This window comes from Coptis chinensis, chromosome 1, assembly GCF_015680905.1.
Source record: "Coptis chinensis isolate HL-2020 chromosome 1, ASM1568090v1, whole genome shotgun sequence".
NCBI lineage: Eukaryota > Viridiplantae > Streptophyta > Magnoliopsida > Ranunculales > Ranunculaceae > Coptis > Coptis chinensis.
The window spans coordinates 82,764,856-82,776,650 of NC_141456.1; positions in this window are offsets into that span (position 1 = coordinate 82,764,856).

Consider the following 11,795-nt stretch of genomic DNA (forward strand, 5'->3'; position numbering starts at 1 on the left):
AGGAGCTTCGGAGGCTTATAAATTTTTAGAGGACCAAACTAAGCGAAATAACAACTGGGGGGGTAGTGACGATTACTCCCGCTCCGCTAGTTCTTCTTCAACAGTTAAGGCTACCAGTATGTTTGAGGTTAAATCAGATCCTGGGCTTAAAACTCTAATTGAATCCCTCACAAAAAAGGTAGAGGCCATTTCTGTACAACAAAAGCCAATCCCCGTCATGAATGTAAATTCAAATCCATGTAGTTTTTGTTGGAGCCCTGACCATCCCGATTCCCACTGTCCTATAGCCTATGAACAGGCTTGTTCCATTAATAGTGAACCTAACGCCGCTTGGAGAAAAAATCCCAACTTCGGTTGGAGAAATAACCAAACCGTAACACCTCAAGGGTACAATAATCAATATGTTAGGCCCTCGCACGGCTTTAACCAAGCCCCACTACGACAAGGGGATGGGTCGGGGAATTTTAATAATTATAACAACCAAGTGCAACCTCGACAAGGTCAAGCACAAGGTCAAAGTAGTTATAATAATTATAATGCTAATAGAGGTATCGTTCCGGTAAATAATAACTATCAAAATCCACCCATAAATAATTCACGGGAAATAGTTCCATCCACCACCCGTGACTACTACACCCACACAACCGATCGTCTTGACACCTTCATACAAGTGAGCCAAAAACTTTTCCAAACCATGGCTCAATCCAACCAACAGCTTTTACAATCCGTTAATAATTTAACCAAACAAATTGGCTCAAGATAAAGCCCAACCCAAAGGCGTTTTCCGTCCACGAAATACCTAATCCTAAAACAACAAATACAGCCTTTGAGGTAACCAATAATACTAGTAACGAGTATGAAAATGTAGGTGAGCTAAAGGCCATCACCACTCTCCGCTCGGTATAGTGGTTGATAACAAAGTAACTATGCCTATAGTTACCCCACCAAGAGTCCCCTACACCTGCTATATTACTAGATACCGAAATAGAAACCTAAGAGCCTACCACTATAGAGGTACCCGGTTACAACACAACCTAAGAAACAGGAAGCCACAGTTAAACACCCAGGTAATACCATTGCTAAATATAGACAGAAACCACCGTTTCCACAAAAATTACCCATGTTAACTAGGGATACAAATTACGAGGAGATTAGGGATGTTTTCAAGAATCTAACTATAAACCTTCCCTTCCTCGAAGCTATAAAAAAGCTACCACACCATGCTAAGTTTCTTAAGGAATTGTGTATTACTAGGTGTAAGACCAATATACCAAAAGATGCCTTTTTAACAGAACAATTCCCAACTCTATCTAAACATAATGGAATTGTTAAGTACAAGGACCACGGGGTCGCCCCATTGTACAATGCACCTTAGGAGATTCCTATCGACGACCGTGTTATTAGACTTGGGGGCTAGTGTAAACTTACTCCCGCTTTTATTTGTATAGACAAATAGGTCTAGACGAGATGCAACCTACTAGAATGACGCGTTGCAATTAGCTGATCGGTCTATTAAGTATCCTAAGGGTGTCGTCAAAATGTTCGTAAAAATTCAGGATTTTTACTATCCGGTGATTTTGTCATCCTCGACCACGTAAGTCGTTAATGACTCTATCCCGATCATCTTAGGGCTTACCTTTTTTCTCGCAACCGCCAATGCGCCATTAATTGCCATGATGGTTCAATGTCCATGTCTTTTGGCCATCTTGTCATTGAAGTCAATGTTTTAAAACAAAGACACCGCGATTACCCGATTCAAATGGATGGAGAGGTTAGCATGATCGAGGCGTTGCTTTCGAGATTATTTCAACAACACGTTCCCTGATAATCATATGCCCAAATTTCTTTCCATTGGAAGTTCAGACTCCAACATTTCCATCCCTACACTAGTCGATACACATATTACGGATGAGGAGGAGATAGATGATTTTCTCAAAGATATAGAGGACTATCATAGTAACGTGGATATGACTAATCTAGATGAGCAATTCGATGAGTTTCTTAGAGCAGGTGATGATTCACCCTATCAAGAACTACTTTGCACAACATCCACCTCGACTCCCCTCCTTCCGCCCTTTCAAAGGAATCTCGAGTTTGCACTCGATCCTATTGTTTCTTGATTGCTTCATAATTTTTAAATTCACCTAGTAAACAAATACTTCAGAAGACAAAAGCGTGTGACACCTTCATTTTCAGACTTGAGACAGTCCCTACCTACACTATGAATGAGTTTTGTGCTAAACCCACATCCTTATTTTTTTCCATGCTTTCCCTCTACAACTTACCCATATCCACCATATTCTCCACAACCATTCACTCTTCCACACTTATTCACTAGGACACCCTCTCGTTCAAAAATGAAAAAAAAAAGGTGCATGCTAGGTTAAGTAATAGGGTTATCCGACTTCACTTTCATTTTACTAGGTTGCATCATAGGAAATCTTGGTGCTTGATTGTGTTTGGATATGTTTTCTGTGATATTTATTTATGGAATGATCCACAACTATTTCAGTTGTTGATATATGATAAACTGCATGTTCATACATACGTCTAGATAAAGTCTCGAGTATCTGACTATAAACGACTCAACTTTTGTGTTTGGTGCATTTCCTTTCATTTCCATATATTGGTGAGTGCACCATTAAGGTAACCGGCCCTCCCATGGAGTGTGTGGCTATAAGTACGGATCCTAAGTCCAAGTTTAAACATAATTCACGTTTTCCACTCTTGCATGTTTTCTCGATTTTTTGAGTCATGTTTCTCTATGGGGTGAATTATGTCTTTATTGTTTATTGGTTTTATTTTTAAAATTAAATATATATATATATATATATATATATATATATATATATATATATAAAAAAAAAAAAAAAAAAAAAATAAGCATAGTAACCTAGGAAGTCTCGAGAATCTGACTTTAAAAGACCCACTACTAAAAACAAATTTTCTAAGCTTCGTTGTAAAAATTTGTTTGGGGGTGGGGTGTTCGTGTTTCCGTAGTAAATATTTATGTCCCATTAGAGTTGCTTAGGCGTTTTATTGTATTACGATTCAGGTTGACATAATCCATGAATTTAGAGTTCAATTGTTAAGCATAACGTCGTCATGCACGCTTCGAGGCGTTTTCCACTATCTTATATGTCATCCACGGTCGGAATAGAGTGTTTTATGGATCATTGGATTGGAAATTCTCTCCTGATCATTTCCATATCTCATTCGCAAAAATCGGACCCGATAGCGAACGGCGGTAATTTTGATTTGAAGTTTCGCGAAAAATCGAAAAAAATCACAAATTTCGATTTTGGGCTTGGGGCCCCACCCCCATCGCAATGACGACGCCCCCTACCTTAACCAACGATCCGATCTTCTTCTCCATCTGCCATTAACGCCCAAGCTCCAAAAACCTAAAAAACAAAATCAAAATAAAAAGAAAACAAAAATTAAACCACGCCCAAAAATCAAAAACCAACCCAAATCGACTCCAAACACCACCGACCACCATTACCACCAAATTACATAACCAAAAATCCACCAAAATATCAAATTTTGGTGCTGCCGCGCCACCACTCCACCACCACCACGGTTTGCATCAACCGGTCTATTAAAATCCCACCACCACATCACATTTAAACCCACACTACATTCCAAACTTCCAATGGCTCAACAATGCCGAATTTTACCGGAGCAAGCTTTTACTGCCGACCACTTCGCGCCGTTCTACGGTGACGAGATGATCAGTCGAGACTGGAATAGCTTGTGGTACTCGACTGAAGCCCATTACCACGAGGATTTAGTCCAACGGTTCTACGATATGAGGGAGTTGGAAGGGATGAGGATTTTTGTTGTTGTGGCGAAGAGGAGGAAGGAGGTGACGACTGGTTTGTTGGCTGAGATTCTAGGCATTCCACCTAGAATCCATCTGGATGTCAACCTGTAGGAATCCCAACATAATGGGGTAGAGCCATTAATGCACGAGACAGTTATTGGAGGCGACTACAATGCGAGATCGCATTGTGTTCGACAGACTTCCCTTAGGACCAACCACCGGCTTCTGACTCGATGGATTGGTCGGAACATCCGGGGAAGGGAAGGTCGGCGACATCGGCTGAATCGCCTCCACATCTTATGGATACTCCAGAGCGGAAGTATGAGTTCTGATCTTAGAGTTTTTATTGAGCATGATTAGGGGAGTAGGGAAGTCTGTTGCCCTCTCCCCTGTTGATAACAAAGATCATCTTTGAAGTTGAGAGCGCGGCTCAGCGATCGATCGGACATACATCAGCCTCCACCGTAACCCTCGCATCTATAAGGAGTGTGTCCAACGGGTTTGGAGATTGGCTGAGGATAGAGAAAGAAGAAGAAGATGGTGGAGCTGAGAATGAAGAGGAGGCTAGGAGAAATCGGGATGCCTCGGAGGATGAGGAGGACTTGGCGTGTTTTGACGAGGATGCCTTGGAGAGGTGTTGGTCGATACTGAACGCATGGCTGTGATCCATCGTGGCATCGTTAAGCTCAACACTATCTGTGAAGACCTCCGACTCGACAGGCAACGATGCATCATAACCGAGCTCCGCACCCGCAGAGAGGGCGAGAGGGTGGGAACAGATGAGGGCCGAGCTAGAAGCTTCGGCCGCCCGGTTTAGGATGAGATCGACCGCGATTCCTACCTCCGCGGGGACTCTCCTTCTGAGGATACACCCTCGAGACACGAGCGCCGTCGCCGAAAGACGAATGGTGTTGGTCCATCAGGAGCTCAGGAGCAGTCTCCAGAGCATGTGCCTTTCGCCACCAGTTCCGGAGTAGCTAGTGATAGTATAGTTTGATGTTTTATGTTTTATTTGTAGTTTCATTACTGTCATTTATTTTTATGTAAGTTTATTTCCGTAAGTTGAATTTTGTAGTGAAATGTACTCCGAATGAATTATTTTTAATATAATGGGTTATTTTCATTATGCGTGGTTGTTTAATATTGACCCCACCTTCCCAACTTGTTTGGGGGTGGTTTTATCTATTCCAGCATGATTTTTATATAACCCTTGTGTTAGAATTTATTGTGGAGTCAAGGTGAAAATATGGCTGTTTAGGCATATATATGAATAAGTATCATGGTAGGATGAAATCTAGATTAAATAGGTACATTCTATCATAAAATCAACCTAAAAGATACTGGGTTTGAATTAGAATCAAGAAAATGAGTTGTTTCCGTTTTCGGGTTTGGAAATTTTAGGATTTCCGGAAACTGCCGTAATTAGTTTTGGCAACTTCCCGATCCATTTTAGCAACTTTAAACCTATATAAACTTTATACAATCTATCCTCACAACTCACACTACACCTAAACTCCATCACTCACCTTTCACTCCCGCGATTCCCTCGTTTTTAGCTCATTTTCGAAGTTTACGCAACTCCGCAACTCTACAGAGCGCCTTTCGGCTCTGATATTTTTTCTGAGTTTTTGTCGAGGCGCCATCGCCAAAGGTGGCGATCCGCCAAACACTGGAAATTTCGATTTCTTCAGGCCCGGCTTCCATACCGACTTCCGTGGACCGGAAATTTCCAGTTTTTCGCGTAGTATCCGGATCATTCGCAGCTATTCCAAAGCGTAATTTTGAGATGACATCTCCAACATTGATACCGAACAGTCTTTCAAGATTTGTTCCAAAGCACTACTTATGGTGCTTGGTTTTGTGGCGATTATCACATTCGCTGGCTGGGAGCCGCTTATGGTAAGATCGATGCACTTTATTCTCCGACTCTAGCATCTTATTTTTACGATAACTGCATTTTCTTTGAAAGACCGGATGGAGAACAAGTGTTCTCCATCAACATTGATAATGAACCAATGGAAATTACCGTGTTCTTGCTAGCATTTGTTCTTGGACTTGCTATGCCCGGCTGAAATACAAGACCCATGGTGCTATTGGGTAGACAATATGTATGTCTACACTTACGAGTTTCTGCATGAGTCGTATGGCGCGGGCATTTTTCGTATCGAGGACCAAGGGGAATATAACGTCGCCTTTGGTAGCCTGTCCATAAACATAGGAACTGTTATGTTTTGGATCATTGTCACACCCCGAATTTCGACAGAATTCGGAAAAACATTATTTGTCCCCGACTCTTCGATTTCCGAGGTGTGACGCACTCTCCACTCCCAAAAACCCATAAACAGTTTTAAAATATGCGGATAATTAAAACCAATAAAAATTTTAACTTAAACAACAGTCATCTTCATTACCAAAAACAATTTACAAATGAAAATGCAAATAACCTTATCTCAACTGAAAATCTATATCACCTCAAGGGAAAACAAAACTTATCCTGAGATGCAATGCTAACGCAAACCACAAGCAGCAGCCAACCTTCTTCAACACTAAACCTGTCAAAACTTATCAACTATGTTCATTGAATGAACACACCCGATAAGCAAACATGCAAATCGGGTCAGCATTATAAAAATGCTGGTGTGAGTAGATCTAAAATACAACATATTCTTATACAAATATATACACAAACCTTACGGCAGTTAGTTCCTCCACCGAGGCGCCTTAACTTTCAACGACTAATACAACATCCTTAAGTTCAATAACTAAGGCAGGTAGTTCCTCCACTGAGGCGCCTTAACTTCCCACTAACCACACAACAAACTATACTCATAATAAATAAGGCATGTAGTTCCTCCATCGAGGCGCCTTAGGTTCTAACTAAACTATAACCAGCCAAGCATATACAATCATCTATCTAAAGATACATCATTAACCAACACATTACCATAATTAGATTATTTCAGGCTTTCTTTGCGTGTCCCTAAAATCACGTCGTATCTATGTCTTACCTAGTTTCCCTGGCTACCACAATCGCTACCCAACGCCGAACATGTACATCCACATGCCTCCCTTACATAATGAGCCACTCCGTGCGTAACCACCCTGAGCGGGATGCCGCACACCAGGTAAATCCTCACACGGAAGCCAAATCTATGTAAGCACTGCCACTATTCGGCATAAAATATTGCGCATCATCGTTCTATTTTGCGAACGGAATAATCAAGCCACTATTCGGCTACGCCAGGAGGGCCATTCAGCTTTACTGAAACGCCAGAAGGGCCGCCCGAAGGCCATTCAGATTAACTGAAACGCCAGAAGGGCCAATCACATGAGTTGTGGTAGTCAGGTTCTAGGATTTTCGTTACGTAATTTATTCAAGTGTCATACATTAAGGACTCATAATAAATCCACTATATCACGTGCAGGTCAATTACCTTATTGCACTAAGCCATGATATTTAGAAATATCTCAATTATATCTCATAACCACTTTCATACTTTCACGTGCCAATATATTATTGCACTACACCACACTCCCGTGGGCAAATATTCACCAATACTATATTAGCATCTCACATATAAAATAATGGAGTGTATATACATTTCTTCAAGATATTGCATTAATATAACTATCCCAGCATGTTATATCATGTCACAATGCTTCAACGTATCGCATACATCTTTATTATAACGTATTAGGAATGTAATGTCTCCTAACATCTCAATATCGTCACGTGTCAAAAATACACAACATCAATGTCAAATCTTTCTTAGATAATGACAACCAAATATATACTAGCTTCCACAGCATTTTATTACTATATGTGTCCATATAATATACACATAAAACGTAGCACAAATAAACAGTCCACAGTCCACAATCAAAGCCCAATATATATATGCTTTACACACTACTCACGTCAAATCTAAATTAGATAATGACCAACCAAGTTATATAATCTCGACAATATTTTATATAATCAAATATGTGAAAAACTAGAAAAGTCAACCTTCCACAGTCAAAGTCAACAGGTCAAAGGTCAACACATCATGGTCAAGGTCAAACTCAACATGTCATGGTCAAAGTCCAAGTCAACAGGTCCTGGTCAAAGTCAAAGTCAACCGTCAATGGTCAACGGTCAAAGTCAACCGTCAAATGGTCAAAGGTCAACATCATGGTCGAAGTCGAACTGTCATCGTCAAAGTCAAATTGTCGTTTTCGTGTTCGACAAGTCCAGGGTCATAGCCATGGTTTATGGCTAAGGTCAAAGTGCATGGCTCATGGGCTCAGGTAATGGTTCGGACCCAACTGGCCAAACCCAAACCTTAGAACCCGAAAGTCTAAACATTGGAAGACCCAAACAGATCTATTTTAAGTTCAATGGACTGGCCCCAAGCAATGTTAGAAACTGGCCCAAAACAGTTAAGTGGTTCGGTCCAAAGATACAAATGAAACGGGCCCATAGACTAATATGAGAACTGGTCCCAAAACTTAATTAAATTGGGCCCAAACAAAATCATAAAAACTGGCCCAAGAACTAAACTAGAATCCGGCCCACTAACAACTTAACCAAAAACCGGCCCAACCAAACTAATGTTTTTGGCCCAAGGCCCAAAGCCCAAATCGGTTTGGTACTGTTCATCATCTCCTTCCAACAGTTCTCCACCACCACCAAAACACCGGCCACCACTAATCCCCTCTCTCTCATATCGGTTTGACTCATATGCACAAACCATACAACTTTAATAAAGACAAAACTCTAATATCAGTGATTCAATACTCTTCTTCAAACTAGATCTAAGATTTCGGACTGCCATTAAAGCTTGCTCCAAGCTCCAATCGACAGCCCCCACACAACCCTCAAACACACCCCCTCACAACCAAACATCAACCCGTCATCACTCAACCAAAAGAAACCAACCCAAAATCAGCCCAACCGCCGGCGCCATTAGCGCCTCCAACCAAGCTTTGGCAACACCTTACCAGCCCACAACCGCCAAAGATCAAACCACCAACCCTCAATACACCAAAACAGTTCAAACATTACATAAATACAAAACAAACAAATTCCTCAATATCCGCAAGAACCTAAACTATCACTGGCGATTCCTTGGCTGCCATTGACGAAACGGGCAAGCTTTACAGAGCTTCGACAGTTTTTAAGTTCAGTGTTTCTAACCCACAAACAAAAAGAGTCTAAAAGAAACACAAGCCAAAATTCTTGCTGTAGGGCTTGCGCCACCATTGATGCTCATCGGAAGCTTCGGCTTTAAAACCCAACAGCTTTAATTACAAATCCAAAAATTAACAAAATTTAATAAACCAAATGGCACGAAGTCCAATACAACGGATAATGAACAGTATCAATACACAGAAAACCATAAATTCGGTGAAATAGCAAAATAGCTACTCACCTGCATGAACAGCTCCTACGAATTTCTCCGAGTCCGAGCCGTCGCGCTCCACCCTCCAAAAATCCAGCTTTCATCTCTGCCTCCATTTTTAATATATTATTTTTCTCTGAACCCTATTTTCTAGAAAAATGTGTTTATATACTTGGGTCCGAAACCCAAGCCCAACACAAACTCGGGCCCAGAAAATCAGGCCCACATGTCCCGAGTCCAATCCGACGAATTTTGAAAATAAATAATTAAATTAATTAATTAATAAATAAATATGTATTAAAAAAATACTGGCGTTACAATCATGCTAAACATTTTAGGGGAATGACATTTTTCTTCTGTGAATGATGCCACTTGCAGCATTTTCCTTGCTTTAGCCACGGGACGTATGTGTCATGACCTTCCCCGAACCTTGATGTCTAGTTTAGCTCGATCCCATAGCATGAGGCATAAGTACCTTCTTATGCCCGTTCTAGTTTCCCGTATTATGCTATGTTTCTTTCCTATTTTTTGTACACGCTTCACGGATTGGATTCACGATTAATCGGCTCCGACCCACCAATAGTATCATTCGATCTTTCCGTGCAATGACTTGGCAAGGGTGGCGGATACAACCTCATCAGGTTGCACCTTACACCCCGTCAGACCAAGTGGCTCTTAATAGGTTAGCAATCATAGATGATAAATGGCGGGAAGCCTGGCAAATTATCATGGCATGGCAGGATGCGAAGGAACCTCACTTCTTTATGGAAGAAGAGAATGAGTAAGATGATGAGTAATGCGGGGGATAAGGTAAGTTTTCATTCTAGTTAGTGTCTGCTTATGTCCCAAGCAATTTCATTCTTGTTAACCCCATAATGGGTAGAACTCGTATAGAGTTGTGTCAGTTTTTATTTCCTATATTAGTACGTTCTAACATTGTTTTATAGATGTTCCTGAATTTCACGCGCTTCAATGGTATTTTTCCTACCCTCTTTATTTAATTGCTTTGAGAACAAAACATGCTTTTTGTTTGGGGGGGGGGGGGCATAGAAACACGTGTAATTAAGGCATCTGTTAGGATATAGATATGTATAATATGCATTTGTTTTCTAGTTAAAATTTCAAAAATTCAAAAATATAAATAAATAAGTTATGGTATACACTTAGGAATATTGGTATTGTTTCTTTCTCCATGCTCTTAACAATCTAGAAGTCTCAATGAGTCTGTTGCATCAGAATAATTGTTAGAAACTTAGGTTAATATATAGGTAATAATCTTTGCATCTATCTATAAATATATTACATGAGTATCTATGATTGTTAGCAGTAAGTTTCTGAAATCTAGGCTAGAGTACTTATTCTACAAATCCTGTGAGAATATAGCCTAAAGCCTTATATGAGCGAAACATTTGAGAAATGACACAAGGGAGAAGTAAAATCCGGATAGAGATATCACACGTCCACTTGCTTGATCACTATGCCATATCCTAAGCGAGAATTTAGGCCCTCTTTGGATCGATATAGCCAGAAATTCAAACCTATGAATTATTTTCCGCTAGTCGCCCCTCTGAGCCTTTCTTTAGCCTTCCATAAACCCCAAATCCTTTACCCTGTTACAAAAACAAAACAAAATAAAAAAAAATTCAACCCACCCAATTTAGAATAAGTCTGAGAATAGAATGAGGAAGAAAGAAGAAGAGAAAAACATGTGTAAACAAAAGTTAGTTAATTGCTTCAGAAAATAAAGAAAAGAAGTTTCTATCCAAGGAAAAGAAAAATAAAAATAGAAATAAAATAAAAACTCCAAAAATAGAATAAAAGGGAGTCAAAAGCCAAAGAAAAAAAAAAAAAAAGAAAAAGAAAAATATGGCTAAGGATGGAAACAAAGTGTAGAAGCAAAAGTAAATAACAAGATTTTCTCTAGTTACATAATATGAAGACTCTATTATCTCAGACTTGTCCTTTTTGAATATCCATTTCCTTCCTTCTTAAACCATCTCCTAATCTCCGTAACACCTAATAAAGACCTCTAGCTCAATTAGGAATAGGTTAGTGTGATAGTAAGTGGCAGATGTGTTTGATCGACTCCGGCTTCCTTGTTGTCATTGAGATTGTAAGGTAAAGTGTGCACCACAAGACTAGAGTAGCGAAAATTGAGTGGAAAAATCGAGTGTTGTATCTTGACTATTATTGTGAGAACCTATTTAAGGCTTATTCCAAGTTTCAGAACGGACCTGCTATTGCATTTCATAGTATTACTCATTGTATATATATTTATTATAGATGATTGATTATTATGCATATATTAGCTTAGGTTTTTGGCTTGGTTATTCTTGTTCATAGCTAGTGAGAGGTATAGATAGTTTGGAGCATGAATAAGGAAACAATAGTTTTATTTCTTAGTCGTTGTAGTATAGATGAAGTTTGTGAGTACCTTCACTGAAAAACTCTCACGAGGCTATAACTCGTCCACTAGGGAATTCCTAGTGGTTTAAGGCCTTGTTGCATATGGTCAATGCAATCGCACTCGGCGAAACGAGAAGTAGATAAAACTCCAATTTTGGTCACTTATGTTAATTTCTCAT